This window comes from Eleutherodactylus coqui, chromosome 7, assembly GCF_035609145.1.
Source record: "Eleutherodactylus coqui strain aEleCoq1 chromosome 7, aEleCoq1.hap1, whole genome shotgun sequence".
NCBI classification, from domain to species: Eukaryota; Metazoa; Chordata; class Amphibia; order Anura; family Eleutherodactylidae; genus Eleutherodactylus; species Eleutherodactylus coqui.
This window is the reverse complement of record NC_089843.1, coordinates 166,329,937-166,343,645: the sequence shown is the minus strand read 5'-3', so window position 1 is coordinate 166,343,645 and position 13,709 is coordinate 166,329,937. Positions and strand designations below refer to the sequence as shown.

General features: G+C 47.5%; 1 protein-coding gene across 2 annotated transcripts in view; it reads left to right on the top strand.

Moving 5' to 3' along the window:
* BANK1 (B cell scaffold protein with ankyrin repeats 1) overlaps positions 1-13,709 on the top strand; it is a 308,283-nt gene that overhangs the window by 185,734 nt on the left and 108,840 nt on the right. The gene's annotated exons all lie outside the window — the stretch shown is intronic.

Here is a 13,709-nt window from a genome sequence, read left to right as displayed (position 1 = left end):
GAGGCCTCGTTCACATGAGCGTTGTTTTGCACGCACCTATGTGCGCATACAACAGCACGTCTATTAGAACCATTGGTTCCCAATGGTAAGTTCACATGTCCGTCTTTTGCATGCAAATTCACACACCTGTAAAAGATAGGACATTCATGCACCGGATGTCCTATCCAAAGTCGGAATCATGGTCGATTGGAGTCATCAGTCAGAGCCAGAAGGACCAAACTACAATGTGATTGATGGAATTATGGGACAAAGCCAGGAGGCCTGGAATTGGGTGTGGTACCAGAAGAGCAGATTAAAGTAGAGTCATGCTCCAGGCCAGGAGTCACAACAACTAAGAACCAGAATCCCAGTAACAAGGATATAGCACCCAGGAGACCAGAGTCTAGGAAAAGGCTGGGAGTTGGAACCAGAGGCAGCGCTTGAGTCAAATAAAATTGAGCCTGGGACCTTCTGTGCTCTGGATTGTTTCTCTCCCCAGTGAGCTATCCAGCTTGAGGGACAAGCTGCTCTGCTGATGATAGCATTATCCTGGCTCCTGACCTAGCTCCTGCCTCTCTGTCCCTGCCCCACCCTGCTGCAAATTAGCACTTCCTATATAAGCCTGGCCATTCCACACACTCCTTGCATGATTATTGTTCTCCACAGGCTTGATCTAGCTCTTCTCCTCTTTCTCCACTACAAGTGACTAGGACACTTCCTGATAACGGCTCCTGGCTTCCTTCCCGACAACACTACATGCCTATTTGCATACCAAGATCACCCTTTGCTGACTTCTGGCTTTCTATCGGACTATGTTACCCGCCTCAACCTTCTGTAGTGCATACCAAGACTACCCATTGCTGACTCCTGGCTTGTCCCTGATTACCTCCCCAGATCTGCACGGCTACTACACCCATGGCTCCCACCCAGCGCCAGTAAGACGCTGCAGGAACAGAAGCCAGATAGAACCAGAGTGCCCTTATCTTTGTCCTAATAGTGCTAATTGGTTCAACTCAACAGGAAGCTACTGGCACTCATATAATAGCTGCCTTAAATTTTGTTTTGCTCATTTAGATACTGTATCACACACCAGCAGATCTCTGTCTTATTTCTCTGTCATTCAAGTCAAATTAAGAGAACCTCAGAGTCCTTTATTTCTTTATTCTGGCTCTTTATTGTATCTTTATGCCACCTATATGAGATACATGAATTTATGAATATAACAGAACTTACAGATTCATCTAACATCTAATATTAAAAGTTATGCAAACTATATCTACAATTTATGACCCTCCCTTTTTTTGTCCAGGATCCATGAATCTATAACCTTAGACTTTTTCATTTTAATGGTGAAAGTATTGCTGGCAATCAATATATTCGTTGCAGCACATCTCTCGCCTTCTGACTCTATCCTTTTGTAAGTAATGTATTAATCCACTGAGGCTACTTGCCCCCTTTTTTTGGCCCTCTGGATAGTTGTCAGACTATTGAGTTCCCCCCCAAATTTTTTGTCTGTTATATGTTTGTCAGCCCTAAGTCTTGTTTTTATAAAAAGAACAATAACCGTCATTTTATGTATGCTAAGTCTATACTGTGAAGGGCTTTAGAAATTACTAAGTTAGACCCCATTTACACTTAAAGATCACTCAAAACTCACTCAACGATAGTTTGAGTGACAGTTTTGAGCGATCATCTTTGCATACTTTATACTAGCTAATCAGCTACTATAGGGCTATGCAGGCAGAGCGGGACTCAGCCGCGGCCGCTAACAGAGCAATACAGCTGTTTTGCATAAGCAAACAGATGTATTCTTCTCAGTGCTGACTGCTAGTGTTCCCACTGTGAATTCACAGCAGGACACAGGCACAGAGAATCTTATCAGCGCATCCTGCTGATAACAGCCTGCATCGCGTACAACAGCTAATCACTCAATTCTAACAGACTAGAATTCAGCAATCAGTGACTCATGCACAAAAACTGCACGATGTCAGTGCATTTAGACAGAACGAGAATCGCTCAAAAGACAGCTTTGAACGATTTTCGAGCAATTCTTGTTGTGTCTAAATGGGCCTTTACTGTCTTAGTGAAGATTTCTGACTGTTTTATTTGTTAGATGCATTAGAGTAATAAATATGGCTGCAAAACTGTACATATCCTCTAAGTCCAGGTACCTCTATAATAGAGATACTTTGTATGCAAAGATCAATACTGTTCATTTGTTTACCCAGTGCTATAAGGCCTCATGTCCACTAGCTAAATGGAATTGCGGATTCCGCCGCGGATTTTGCCCATAGGGAATCATTGGCCATCTGCGGGTCCATTAAATTGATTTTTGTACCTGCAGATGGCATTTTAAAAGAATTGCGTTTTTCACACGCGGGAGAAAAAACGCGGCATGCTCCATTCTGCCGCGGTTTCCACGCGGATCGGCAACATTGCTATTACATTGATAGCAATGTGTGTGGATATCTGCATGCAAAAAAAATACAATTTAAAGGAAATCCGTGCGGAATCCGCTGCGGAAATCCGTGGCAGATTCTGCGCGGATTGTATTTTTCAAGTGGACATGATGGCCTAATGCTTATTGAACTGGGTTTTCACTAAAATAATATGGTTTACAGAACAAAGGCCACCTGCACATGGGCGTATCTGCACTGCAGGATCTGAAGCAGGCATTCGCCTCCGGATCTCACAGCAAATGTTGCCCATAGACATGCTATGCAAAATGCTTTTCCATGCCCACGAGCGAAAATCAACTAATTTTCCGCTCGCGGGGGGGAAATCGCAGCATGTCCTATTCTAGTGCAGGCCTCGCTTGGATGGCTTCCATTGAAGTCAATGTATGCCGTCCATCCTTCGGCGTTATGAAATATCAATTTCGAAATCGCCGCGGATCTGCATCATCGCCGGCTCGTCATTCTCTGCACTGCGCATGTGCAGCAGCGCGCCAGCCGACACATCTGCAGCACAGAGAAGAAGACATCACACAAGTACGCGGGGGTCACTGCCGAGGCGAAGGGTCTGATTCCACTCCAAGATCTCGCAGTTGGAATCCGACCTGGTCGTGTGCATTCGGCCAAATACAGTTAGAGAAGTTCAATTTATGCACAGCATCTGCCCTTGCAATTAATACTTTGGAATGGTTATTTTCTGCTAAAAGTATTCTACAAAGCACATGTGCAATTCTGTGCTGAAATGGAACCAAATAATGACCTACTAAACTTTAGTTACTCTTTTGGGCAATTTAGTAACTGAAATTAGTCTGTTAACTTTTCATGATGAAGTGAAAATTGCCGGTGTCATTTCTACGTGGTTGACAGCAAAACTGTGATTGCCTTTTAAGTGCTTTATGGTACCATTATGTTCCTTGGAGTGCATGATACTCGGTGCTGCACTCTGCGAATGAATGTTGTTTTTCGAAACACTACAAGTTTCATATGTTGGAAAGTTGACTTTCGTTCAAAATATTTTCTACAATTTCTATAAAAAATGTTATTAATAATTAAAACCGCAAGAAGTTTTAGGTAAAGTAAGTTGGTAACTGTAAACAAAGTATGAAACTTTAAAAACTATTAAACTAAGTCTAGGAAGCTGCGATATAACATACTTCACGGTCTCTGAATTTGGTTGCACCCAATACCTAATATGTATAGAGAAGAAGCACACAGAGTCCATTACTTTCTAAGATACGTTCTATTATGCTACAGGCTTGACAATTAGATAGAATTCAGCAACGTTGCAATATATAATTTGTTATACAAGATTGGCTCAGTCTAAGGTTATTAATTAAACATTATCATCTGTTAAGTGTCAAACACTTTCCATGGTCGTTCTGGAAAAATTCTTAAAAGCATTTAATATACATTAAAATTGTCATCCCAAGACCATAAAAGCAAGCATGATAAATGATAAGCAATAACAGTGACAAACACTCACTATACAATATGTACAGTATGCTAGCAATGAGTAGGACCCAGGTGGAGGGTAGACAGATGTCCCGGTCTGCATAGGTGCAGCAAACAAAAGCCAGTAGGAGTTTTTTAAGTAAAACTATCTTTAAAGTTTTTTTGCTATTTTACATGCATTGGAACAATGGAATAAAGTGGTTCTATAGGTGGACATGCCATTAGAGCTGGCCATGTAAAAGCTATAATAGTGATATGGTTACCAGACAGCTCTGAAGCTGCAAATTCCAGTGGGATTTATACTGTCAGATTACTGTTGCCCATGAAGGAAAATGTTGGGAAACATGGAGAACCTGTCAGACAGTCTCCATAGACATTAGACTGTCTGTGAATTCCATTAAAATATAATTGCTCCAACCTGCTTTTAGTGAAATTGTCTCAAACATGAAGCCTAAATATCGTCACTTTTCCTAGCCATTTATTTAATTACCATATTATTATGACATCTATAAGTAATTAGTTGAAGCCTCACCACTTGTTCTCCTGGCATGCCGGGAGTTCAGAAACTGGGTGCTGTGGCCCCTCGTTGGCTGCTGCAGTAACCTGATTTCCTGAGATCATCTGTCACAATAATCACTGGGACCACAGTGATGCCAGAGTGCTGGATCCCAGCAGCCATGTAAGGAGTAAGTATAGTTCATTTTATTTTAAGACTGAGGGTCCTATTGAAGTGGTGTGGCATTTCTGTTGCTAGGTTTGGAGTTGTGGGTGTAGTATCCATGCAGGACCAGAGAGTAGTCAGAGGAGAGCCAGGAGTCGAAACAGGTGGTCTCAAATTGCGGCACAAAGGAGGAGGTGGGTATCATGGTCAGGATGAAGCCAAAGGTCGATATCAGTAGTTCTCAGTTGTGGTACAAAGGAGGAGGTGGGTATCATGGTCAGACAGAAAGCCAGAGGTCTGTATCGGTAGTTCTCAGTTAGTTTGTAGAGGAGCAGGCTGGGGAGGAGCTTGACTAAGGCTGTGAAGCACAATAATCACGGGCTGGAGCAGAGACCGGGTCTGGTTTAAATAATGTCTCTAATTAGGAGCAGGGCAAAGCCAAGACAGGGAAACCAATCAGGAACCACAGGAACGCTGCTAAAGGATGACTCAGTGGAGAGGGCTGCCAACTTGAGAGCAGGAGGTCTCAGGTTCGAGTCCTGACAGTACCACCCCCTTAGAGGATGGCCTCTGGACATCCCAGGTGCTGCTTTCCCTGGGCATTTTTTTGGAACATGTACATTTTGGTCCGGATTCCAGGAGTTCTTCTCTGGCCTGTACCCCTGCCACTGCATAAGGTTCTGAAGTCTTCCTCTATATTTTCTGGAATCCAGGGTCTTCTCTACGACAAACTCATCTTGACCCTGAACCTTCACAGGAGGGGAGGCAGTTGCTGTCTTCCCATGAAGGTATTTTCCCACAATGGTTTTATCAGGAAAACATGGAAGACAGAGTGGATCCTCAGGCTGCCTGGCAGCTTCAACCAGAATGCCACCTGCAGTCCTGCGCTGAAATTAGGAACTATTCGATAAGCTTTTCCCAAGTTTGGGAGAAGATACGTGGGCCTTCAGATTTTGGTTGATAACCACACTTTTTCTCCTTTTTCACCTTTTATTCTCTATATGAAGATAATTAGAGATGAGCGAGCACCAAAATGCTCGGGTGCTCGTTACTCGGGACGAAATTATTGCGATGCTCGAGGGTTCGTTTCGAGTAACGAACCCCATTGAAGTCAATGGGCGACCCGAGCATTTTTGTATTTCGCCGGTGCTCGCTAAGGTTTCCTTGTGTGAAAATCTGGGCAATTCAAGAAAGTGATGGGAACGACACAGCAACGGATAGGGCAGGCGAGGGGCTACATGTTGGGCTGCATCTCAAGTTCACAGGTCCCACTATTAAGCCACAATAGCGGCAAGAGTGGGGCCCCCCCCTCCCAAAAACTTTTACTTCTGAAAGGCCCTCATTAGCATGGCATACCTTAGCTAAGCACCACACTACCTCCAACAAAGCACAATCACTGCCTGCATGACACTCCACTGCCACTTCTCCTGGGTTACATGCTGCCCAACCCCCCCCCCCCTCCCCCCCACAGCGCACACCAAAGTGTCCCTGCGCAGCCTTCAGCTGCCCTCATGCCACACCACACTCATGTCTATTTAGAAGTGCGTCTGCCATGACGAGGAACCGCAGGCACACACTGCAGAGGGTTGGCACGGCTAGGCAGCGACCCTCTTTAAAAGGGGCGGGGCGATAGCCCACAATGCTGTACAGAAGCAATGAGAAATAGAATCCTGTGCCACCGCCATCAGGAGCTGCACACGTGGGCATAGCAATGGGGAACCTATGTGCCACACACTATTCATTCTGTCAAGGTGTCTGCATGCCCCAGTCAGACCGCGGTTTTAATTCATAGACACAGGCAGGTACAACTCCCTATTGTGAAGTCCCTGTGGACCCACAGCATGGGTGGCTCCCTGGAACCCACCGGCGGTACATAAAAATATCCCATTGCATTGCCCAACACAGCTGAGGTAGTAATGTCGTGCTTAATGCAGGTGGGCTTCGGCCCACACTGCATGCCCCAGTCAGACTGGGGTTCTTTACAAGTGGAAACAGATGCATTTATAATTCCCTGTGGACCCACAGCATGGGTGGGTGCCAGGAAGCCACCGGCGGTACATAGAAATATCCCATTGCATTGCCCAACACAGCTGAGGTAGTAATGTCGTGCTTAATACAGGTGGGCTTCGGCCCACACTGCATGCCCCAGTCAGACTGGGGTTCTTTACAAGTGGAAACAGATGCATTTATAATTCCCTGTGGACCCACAGCATGGGTGGGTGCCAGGAAGCCACCGGCGGTACATAGAAATATCCCATTGCATTGCCCAACACAGCTGAGGTAGTAATGTCGTGCTTAATACAGGTGGGCTTCGGCCCACACTGCATGCCCCAGTCAGACTGGGGTTCTTTACAAGTGGAAACAGATGCATTTATAATTCCCTGTGGACCCACAGCATGGGTGGGTGCCAGGAAGCCACCGGCGGTACATAGAAATATCCCATTGCATTGCCCAACACAGCTGAGGTAGTAATGTCGTGCTTAATACAGGTGGGCTTCGGCCCACACTGCATGCCCCAGTCAGACTGGGGTTCTTTACAAGTGGACAGATGTAGGTTAAACTCCGTGTGCACCTACAGCATGGGTGGCTCCCTGGAACCCACCGGCGGTACATAAAAATATCCCATTGCATTGCCCAACACAGCTGAGGTAGTAATGTCGTGCTTGCAAAATTTGGCCATGCCCAACCAAGATGGCAGGTGAAACCCATTAATCGCTTTGGTTAATGTGGCTTAAGTGGTAACTAGGCCTGGAGGCAGCCCAGTTTAACGAAAAATTGGTTCAAGTTAAAGTTTCAACGCTTTTAAGAGCATTGAAACATATAAAAATTGTTTAGAAAAATTATGAGTGAGCCTTGTGGCCCTAAGAAAAATTGCCCGTTCAGCGTGATTACGTGAGGTTTCAGGAGGAGGAGCAGGAGGAGGAGGAGGAATATTAGACACAGATTGATGAAGCAGAAATGTCCCCGTTTTGGATGGTGAGAGAGAACGTAGCTTCCATCCGCGAGTGCAGCCTACGTATTGCTTACGTATCGCTGCTGTCCGCTGGTGGAGAAGAGAAGTCTGGGGAAATCCAGGCTTTGTTCATCTTGATGAGTGTAAGCCTGTCGGCACTGTCGTTTGACAGGTGGGTACGCTTATCCGTGATGATTCCCCCAGCCACACTAAACACACTCTCTGACAAGACGCTAGCCGCAGGACAAGCAAGCACCTCCAGGGCATACAGCGCGAGTTCAGGCCACGTGTCCAGCTTCGACACCCAGTAGTTGTAGGGGGCAGAGGCGTCACGGAGGACGGTCGTGCGATCGGCTACGTACTCCCTCACCATCCTTTTACAGTGCTCCCGCCAACTCAGCCTTGACTGGGGAGCGGTGACACAGTCTTGCTGGGGAGCCATAAAGTTGGCAAAGGCCTTGGAGAATGTTCCCCTGCCTGCGCTGTACATGCTGCCTGATCTCTGCGCCTCCCCTGCTACCTGGCCCTCGGAACTGCGCCTTCTGCCACTAGCGCTGTCGGATGGGAAGTTTACCATCAGTTTGTCCACCAGCGCCCTGTGGTATAGCAACACTCTCGAACCCCTTTCCTCTTCGGGAATGAGAGTGGGAAGGTTCTCCTTATAGCGTGGGTCGAGCAGTGTGTACACCCAGTAATCCGTAGTGGCCAGAATGCGTGTAACGCGAGGGTCACGAGAAAGGCATCCTAACATGAAGTCAGCTATGTGTGCCAGGGTACCTGTACGCAACACATGGCTGTCTTCACTAGGAAGATCACTTTCAGGATCCTCCTCCTCCTCCTCTTCCTCCTCCTCAGGCCATACACGCTGAAAGGATGACAGCCCAGCAGCATGTGTACCCTCACCAGTGGGCCAAGCTGTCTCTTCCCCCTCCTCCTCATCCTCCTCATGCTCCTCCTCCTCCTCCTCCTCAACGCGCTGAGATATAGACAGGCGGGTGCTCTGACTATCCAGCGACATACTGTCTTCCCCCGGCTCTGTTTCCGAGCGCAAAGCGTCTGCCTTTATGCTTTGCAGGGAACTTCTCAAGATGCATAGCAGAGGAATGGTGACGCTAATGATTGCAGCATCGCCGCTCACCACCTGGGTAGACTCCTCAAATTTTCCAAGGACCTGGCAGATGGCTGCCAACCAGGGCCACTCTTCTGTAAATAATTGAGGAGGCTGACTCCCACTGCGCCGCGCAAGTTGGAGTTGGTATTCCACTATAGCTCTACGCTGCTCATAGAGTCTGGCCAACATGTGGAGCGCAGAGTTCCACTGTGTGGGCACGTCGCACAGCAGTCGGTGCACTGGCAGATTAAACCTATGTTGCAGTGTCCGCAGGGTGGCAGCGTGCGTGTGGGATTTGCGGAAATGTGCGCAGAGCTGGCGCACCTTTCCGAGCAGGTATGACAAGTGGGGGTAGCTTTTCAGAAAGCGCTGAACCACCAAATTAAAGACATGGGCCAGGCATGGCACGTGCGTGAGGCTGCCGAGCTGCAGAGCCGCCACCAGCTTACGGCCGTTGTCACACACGACCATGCCCGGTTGGAGGCTCAGCGGCGCAAGCCAGTGGTCGGTCTGCTCTGTCAGACCCTGCAGCAGTTCGTGGGCCGTGTGCCTCTTCTCTCCTAAGCTGAGTAGTTTCAGCACGGCCTGCTGACGCTTGCCCACCGCTGCTGCCACGCCGCGTGACAATGACTGCTGGCGACGTGCTGCTGACACATCTTGATTGCGAGACAGAGGTTGCGTTGGAGGAGGAGGAGGAAGGTGCTTTAGTGGAGGAAGCATACACCGCCGCAGATACCACCACCGAGCTGGGGCCCGCAATTCTGGGGGTGGGTAGGACGTGAGCGGTCCCAGGCTCTGACTCTGTCCCAGCCTCCACTACATTCACCCAATGTGCCGTCAGGGAGATATAGTGGCCCTGCCCGCCTGTGCTTGTCCACGTGTCCGTTGTTAAGTGGACCTTGGCAGTAACCGCGTTGGTGAGGGCGCGTACAATGTTGCGGGAGACATGGTCGTGCAGGGCTGGGACGGCACATCGGGAAAAGTAGTGGCGACTGGGAACCGAGTAGCGCGGGGCAGCCGCCGCCATCATGCTTTTGAAAGCCTCCGTTTCCACAAGCCTATACGGCAGCATCTCTAGGCTGATCAATTTTGCAATGTGCACGTTTAACGCTTGAGCGTGCGGGTGCGTGGCGTCGTAGTTGCGCTTGCGCTCAAACTGTGGCACTGGCGACGTCTGGACGCTACGCTGAGAGACATTGCTGGATGGGGCCGAGGACAGCGGAGGTGAGGGTGTGGGTGCAGGCCAGGAGACGGTAGTGCCTGTGTCCTCAGAGGGGGGTTGGATCTCAGTGGCAGGTTGGGGCACAGGGGGAGAGGCAGTGGTGCAAACCGGAGGCGGTGAACGGGCATCGTCCCACCTTGTGGGGTGCTTGGCCATCATATGCCTGCGCATGCTGTTGGTGGTGCCTCCCCAGCTGATCTTGGCGCGACAAAGGTTGCACACCACTGTTCGTCGGTCGTCAGGCGTCTCTGTGAAAAACTGCCACACCGTAGAGCACCTTGACCTCTGCAGGGTGGCATGGCGCGAGGGGGCGCTTTGGGAAACAGTTGGTGGATTATTCGGTCTGGCCCTGCCTCTACCCCTGGCCACCGCACTGGTTCGGCCTGTGCCCACACCCTCACTTGGCCCTCCGCGTCCTCGGCCGCGTCCACATCCTCTAGGCCTACCCCTACCCCTCAGCATGCTGTATTACCAGTGATTTGATTTCCCAGGCAGGAAAGAAATTGGCGCAAGGCTGCACTCAACCGTAGCTGGTTGCGTCTGATTTTTGTACGTTGTCCACGCAGCACACACGTACACGGAGACCTTAGGACTGACACAGGCAGGCCAAATATAATTTTTTTCCTTTTTAGCTTAGGGAAGACCCCACTGCGTATATTCAATGAACAAGAAGTTTAATATCTGTGGTGTGGCCCTCAAAAAGTGTCACACAACTATAGTGTAGCAGAGTTATTAACTCTAGCAGAGCAGGTATTTGCCAGTCAGGAAAGACAATGGCGCTAGGCTGCAGTAAAGCGTAGCTGGTTGCGTCTGATTTTTGTACGTTGTACACGCAGCACACACGTACACGGAGACCTTAGGACTGACACAGGCAGGCCAAATATAATTTTTTTTCCTTTTTAGCTTAGGGAAGACCCCACTGCGTATATTCAATGAACAAGAAGTTTAATATCTGTGGTGTGGCCCTCAAAAAGTGTCACACAACTATAGTGTAGCAGAGTTATTAACTCTAGCAGAGCAGGTATTTGCCAGTCAGGAAAGACAATGGCGCAAGCCTGCAGTAAAGCCTAGCTGGTTGCGTCTGATTTTTGTACGTTGTACACGCAGCACACACGTACACGGAGACCTTAGGACTGACACAGGCAGGCCAAATATAATTTTTTTCCTTTTTAGCAAAGGGAAGACCCCACTGCGTGTATTCAATGAATAATAAATGTCTTCTGGCCCTGCCTACACAATTCTATCCCTGTAGTATTAATGCCGGGTGCAATGCTCTGCACAGCCGGTTTTGAGGAAAAAAAAAATATATGCAACACTGCTAACAGCAGCCTGGACAGTACTGCACACGGATAGAAGTGGCCCTAGAAAGGACCGTTGGGGTTCTTGAAGCCTACACTAACTCCTAACACTCTCCCTGCCTAACCCCCACTTCTGTCCCTATTGCAGGGCGCAATGCTCTGCAGATCCAATTTTGGACAAAAAAAAAAAAAAATACTGTGCTAACACAGTACTGCACACTAGTAGATGTGGCCCTGAGAAGGGCCATTGGGGTTCTTGAAGCCTACACTGACTCCTAACGCTCTCCCTACAGCAGCACCAGCAGCAGCACTTTCCCTCAGCTAAGTCACAAGGCATGTGTGGCGAGCCGCGGGAGGGGCCGATTTTTATACTCGGGTGACATCTGATCGCCCCAGCCACTCACAGCAGGGGGGTGGTATAGGGCTTGAACGTCACAGGGGGAAGTTGTAATGCCTTCCCTGTCTTTCAATTGGCCAGAAAAGCGCGCTAACGTCTCAGAGAGGAAACTGAAAGTAACCGGAACACCGCGTGGTACTCGTTACGAGTAATGAGCATCCCGAACACCCTAATATTCGCACGAATATCAAGCTCGGACGAGTACGTTCGCTCATCTCTAAAGATAATCAATGGCTGTTGAATAAACATTTCTTTAAGGAGGAGACTGTAATTCATGGTATTGGGTTAGCGGTCATTCCTTATTTATTAGCTTATTACAATATTGTTCAGTATTAATTTCCAATTGTGTGTATATATATATATATATATATATATATATATATGTCATCATGAAAAAAAGTGCAGCATTCTGACATAAATCACATACGCAACCACCATTCAAAATCTAAAGGCACAAATTTTGCCTTCCCAAATATGTAAAGCAGTTAATGAATTATGCACAGAATACCAGATGACACAACTGAGCAAAAAGGAAATACCAAGTGTCTTATGTCGATAACTAAGAAAAACCGCTTTGTGAAATTGTCTGTTGAAAACTGAAAAATAAATACCCTCTAGAATATTAATATTAAAGAGCAAATCGTGTTGAAGTCCTGGTATGTAGTGCAGTTGCCATAGCTGATCTATTCATTATATTATTCATCCAATAACCTTTTTATGTTCCTTGCATCTAGCAAGAATCCTCCAGTAAGGGCTCATTGAGACAACCATGATTTTGGCACGTATTACGCACACAATGTGCGGTCGCGTAACATGGCCAAACCATCCCCACCCATAGTGGTCAATGGCCACAAAATTTTACCAGTAATTTGTGTGGCCATGGTTTGGCTGAGGATGCATTAACATGTGGCAGATTTGCAATTAGCATGCGGCAGATGTCAAATCGGTCAAAGGGATGAAGTCACTTGTAAATCTACGCCAAAATACATCATAAAGTCCACACAAAATGGTGCAGATTGTGGTGGGGATTTTGTGCACTGCAGAAAATCCTCAGTAAGGCTGCCTGTCCACGGGCGTTGCGGTATCCCGCGGCGAATCTCCGCAGCGGGAGGCGCTGCCTGGGAGCAGGATCCGGCAGACGGATCTCCGCTGTCCGCCTATCTGACAAATAGGCTGACCGCGGAGAATCGCGGTAATTCGCAGCATGCTTCTTCGCTCGTGGACAGGGGGGAAGTGCTCTCCATAGCAACGCTATGGAGAGCTTTCACTGTGTTCCCCGCAGACGGATTATTGCCGCAGGGAACGCAATTCAAACCCGCTCGTGGACAGGCAGCCTTAATTCCTAAAGTGTGAACATGCCCTTAGTGTGGGCCAATATTCATGGGCCACTGTTTTGTGCTTGCCCACCATGCCAAATTTGCCAGCTAGCCCCTGTGCTGCGCTCAGCTGGCACAGCTGCAACTCTCCTCTGTTGCCTTGGGTGATGTCCCAACACTGTTTTACCTAGTCTTTCCTGCTATGTCAAGGGTGGAAAGTGGGGGGAGGGGTGCCAAAATAAATTTGTACAGGGCGCTGTCTAACCTAAGGCTGTCTACTTTTATACTAGACACTGCACATCAATCTGAAGAAAGCTAAACTAAACATTGACATGTCAACGGTCTTCTTGACTATTTCCAACATCAACCTGCCAAATTTACACATTGAGGTTTAACAAAAAATACTGCATTTAGGAATTTCAGCCATTTTTACTTCGTCCCTTCATTTTTATAGGCTCAAATGTAATTGGACAAATAACATAATTATAAATTAAATAATTATTCAGCCTTCAGAAAGTTAATTTGAACCCTCTCCAATCCAATGTGTATCCTGGTTTTCCTAGGGGGCTTACCCTTTTTCTGCCATTATACAACAGCACTATCTGCTGGCTAAAGCTAGTACTGCATGAGGTAAAACATTGGATAGGCTTTAACAACAAAGAGGCTAGAAATATACAGTAAGAGAACCTCGACGGACGTCTTCCAACATCAGAGCTGTACAACCTTAAATCATAATGTCTTCAGACGTCAGACAGTGAATTGGAAAGGGTGATAGATAGATAGATAGATAGATAGATAGATAGATAGATAGATAGATAGATAGATAGATAGATAGATAGATAGACATGTGTACAATATAAACTGTGA